Raw genomic sequence first — 4,366 nt, forward strand, 5'->3', positions numbered from 1 at the left:
TTATGTAACCCCCCCCCCTTTTTCTTTTTTGAGCAAGTTTCAAGAGTACTTTGTAGCATTTCACAAATTTGAATTTTGACCATTATGAGGTGTTTACGGTTTTTAAAGTAGGAAATGCTTAGAAATTTAAGCATTACGATCTTTAAAGTACCGTTATGCTTAACCTGATCATTACGGTACTTAAAGTACTGTAATGCTTAGCTTGATCATTTATGGTACTTAAAGTACGGTAATACGGTAATACGAGTGCCGTTAAAGCTTATTTTGGTAAAAAAAAAAAAAAAAGAAGCTAAAATTGGAGAAAAATAGTGTGGAGGAGGCTTATGAAAATTGAGGGTTTTTTTTTTATTAAGCGAAAATTAAAGTATATTTTTTATAATGTAAAACCTAATCCCCTTTTTAATGGACAATTTCCCTTATTTTTAGTTTTGCCAGTCTAATCTTCTAAAATTGGGTCGTTGAGTGGACAAAATTGGTAAAAATAATGACTTTGACCGCTCCTGATTTTTGTTTTAGACCAAATCAACAAAAAAAAGTGGTGACCTTTTAGACCAACCAGTCCTAACCAATATTTTTAGACTCCAAGTTGCATGCGGATCTTTTAAGTTTGATAATCGAGTTGGTTGGACCCGGGCGAGTTGCATATGAGTTTGTCGAGTTCACAAACCATGGTTGTAAGAATGAATGGCCATTTACATTTGATCAGTCGGGTTCCGGTCTATGCCAAACCTAATTGGGTCGGGCTACATTTGGGATGGGACCGGCTCTACCTGTTATTTTTTATATATTATATATATTTTCATATTTTGAATATTTCTTTTGTATTTTAAACCGGACCAAACCCCGCCCGACAGGTTGGGTCTAAGTCGAGCCTGACCCAAACTTGGCTAGGTCGGTCCACACACCTATTTTATATGATTCCAATGGAAAAAAAGGTTCTTCAAAACCAATACGTGATAATTGGACGAAATGGATGATATGGTCATATGGAATTAGAGCAATTTTTGTTTTCCAATAAATTTTTCTAAGATTGATTTTAAAGACTAATCTTCAGGGATAATGTACATTATTGATATTTTGTTTGCTGGAACTTGCTTTGAATTTATACTTAGAAGAAGAAAAATTTTATTTGGACAAGAGGATTATATACCAAAGTAATATTGTGGTGTTTTGCACCATCCATTTTAGTCGGGTGCTGTAATTTTATCTTTATTAATTGGGTTATGTGCATTGTACTTAAGAATAAAATATAAAAATACATAAAAATATATAAAAGTTGGTAGTGAAAATATAAAAATCAATCATGAATCTTAATATATTTTAAACATCACATAATAAAATATAGATTTATTAAAAAATTCCTAAAAGATACAAAGTTGAATTCCTATTTTGTGGTAAAGAAAAAATATTTTTTTAATATTCTAAAGTTTATAATAGTAAAAATTGATTATGAATAATTATAGGTGCATAATAATTCATAAAATTATATTTAAAATTTTGAAATGATGATATGCATATTAAAAAAAAAAAACTTAAATATTTTTAAATTAAAAATCATTTATTTAAAATGTAATATTTTCATAATCATTTTTAAGATGCATCAAAACTCCTAAATTAAATTATGGATTATTGCATGCAAGAATGAAATATGATAATATATAAAACAAATCCCTTCATATATAGAAGATCATATTATTTTGCTAGACAACATGTGCAGTGCACCGGTATGATGATCGTACTATATCAAGATGACTAGAAGCATTTAAAAATATCGTGATATGTATCATTCATGCAATAAGAGTGCTCAAATCATGTATACCATAAAATTACCCAAAATAAAAACATATGCTATCAACATAGAAAATCTCTATTATTTTTCACTCTCAACGATTAGCCTTGAATCAAGAGAAAGTACAAAATGAAAAAAAAAAAAAACAAAAAAGCACAACAAAAATGTGTTTCATTGAATGTAAATAGACTCGTTATCGTCCTATTAGTTGCATTGATGAGCTTTAACCAATGTAGAGAGAGAGAGAGCCCAAGTTGAGAGAGGGGGGAGAGAGAGACCATGTTGAGAGAGAGTGGGAAAGAGAGACCACGTTGAGAGACTTATAAAGAAAGACCACGTTGAAACTATATCTAATTTTAACTTTTGTATTTAACCAAACTGAACTGATATAATAAAACTATAAAGCACGAAAGGGGAAATCATTACCTTTAGAAATTTACCATCTAAATTGTACATAATGTCTCCTCATAAAACTTATATAAAATCAAAGGCATTATCTTGATAGTATACAATAAGAGTGTAGGAATATAAATACATGATGTCTTTGATATAAGATCACTATATCTACGCATATTAGAAATCCAAAATCAGATTAAACTATGACGAACCAATATATAATGAAACCATAAAGCATAATTGTTTTTGGATATGGCAAGCATCTAAAACCGATCCAACATAGTTTATCTATCTTTTTCTCATTAGGATATAGAATATGCTATGTATCTCTCTTTTTTCTTAATGGTGAGAATGTCTCCTATAACGTCTAATGAATTAGGTTTCATTTTTAGTTTTGCGGCATGTATCTACCCTTTAACTCTGATTTAATAATGTAGTATAGATAAGTATGCTTGTTGCCTCTATTCTCTTTTTTTTATTTTGGAAAAAAATAATATATGGTGTTAATTTTCTTTAAATTGAAAATAAGGGATCAAACTTATACCATAGAAGTGAGAGGCATATTATAAAATGATATGAAATGGTTATTTCGATATTGGGATGCCCTCCAATTGATCATCTCGACCTGTGTTGATATGATAAAAAAGAAAAAGAAATTTTTTTTTTTTTCAAATATTAGAAATAATTCATCTAATAACGCAATATCTCGGTCTAATTATTTGATAATTAAAAGTGAAGACATATTCTCAAGCCATTGTAAATATTTTCGGCACCAAAACAACATTTTCTGACAGGATTTACAAGTGTGCTTTTAATTATAAAGTATGCTTTTAATTATCGAGGCAGCAAGTAGTTGATCTAAACGAGCACAACATAAAACGCGCAAGAATCTCAAAAGTACAAAAGATTTATACTCCCGTGGGAGTTTGTTATCCATTTATTCGCTCGGGAAAACCTAATTTAAAAGTAATTTTAAGATCCCAAATTTTGGGGAGGAAACTTTTCAAACCCATTGACTACATAAGAAAAGTATCCAACTTACACTCTCCTTGCATTTGAAAAAAAAATAACGTCTCAAGATTGAGTAGACTGTCAAATTATTCTAATTTTTTACTGTGAGATAATATAAAAAAATAAAAAAATTTCTCAAATAGTTACTTTTTACCCAAACGGATTGTGTGGTATTAATGGTCGCGCGGATTGAGTAGACTGTCAAATGTATTAAAAAGAAAATGTCTCAAGATTGAGTAGACTGGCAAATTATCTTGCGGGTGAGATAATATAAAAAAACAAAAAAATTTCCCAAATAGTTACTTTTTACCCAAAGGGATTGTGTGAGATAATATACAAAACAAAAAAATTTCCCAAATAGTTACGTTTTATCCAAAGGGATTGTGTGGTATTAATGCTTGCGCAGGGGCATAATCGGAGGAATTTATTAAAAAGAAAAACAAAATTTTAACCCAAACGGATTGTGCGGTGTTAATGTTGGCGCGGGTGCATATTCGGAGGAATTTATATAATTTTATATTTGAGTAAAAAAATAATGTGGCTGCTGGGATTCGAGCCCAGGTCTCTACGGCCACAACGTAGAATTCTTACCACTAAACTACAGCCACTTAACGATGTTGTTATGAAAACTAAGTTAAATATATAAGAATATTGGATTAGTAGCCATCGTCACTGAAATAATAATTGATATATTTGTTATTATTTAATACATTTTGTAGTGTGTTTTAAAATCTGAAACCGGCTCTTAGATTGGCTCCCTAGTGAATCGATCCGGTTTGGGGGGGTTCTAATCTAGAACGACCAATTATCTGATGAAAAAAATCTGAAATAATATGAATAGAAGTTTGAGAAATAAAATTAATCGGTAGGGGACGATCATAATTGGATTCATTAGATGGGCGAAAATATTGCGCGATATTATTAGTCTATCAGTTTTTCCAACCTTTCATGGTTTAGCTAGATTGCCGATCTGGAAGATCCAGGTTGGTAGTGTCGGGAGAATCAATAACCCAATTCGAGGTTTGAAACCCTGCTTCTAATAAAATCATCAATAGTTTGATGGGTAATACTCGAATTAGGTGATCATCACTACATCACGTTCGATATGGTGTAAAAACATGCCATGGTGTGCGATCATTAACCTAAAAGCATTCTCCCAATATTTTTCTT

At 30.7% G+C, this 4,366-nt stretch overlaps 1 non-coding gene across 1 annotated transcript; it reads right to left on the reverse strand.

The window, feature by feature from the left end:
- Positions 1–3,732: 3,732 nt before the first annotated feature.
- Positions 3,733–3,804, reverse strand: TRNAH-GUG (transfer RNA histidin (anticodon GUG)). Its single transcript has one exon. It is a non-coding gene; the product is annotated as a tRNA-His (tRNA).
- Positions 3,805–4,366: the final 562 nt, after the last annotated feature.

The sequence above is a fragment of the Amborella trichopoda genome, chromosome 2, assembly GCF_054954075.1.
Source record: "Amborella trichopoda isolate Santa Cruz 75 chromosome 2, AtrichopodaSantaCruz75HAP2 v2.0, whole genome shotgun sequence".
Lineage (NCBI taxonomy): Eukaryota > Viridiplantae > Streptophyta > Magnoliopsida > Amborellales > Amborellaceae > Amborella > Amborella trichopoda.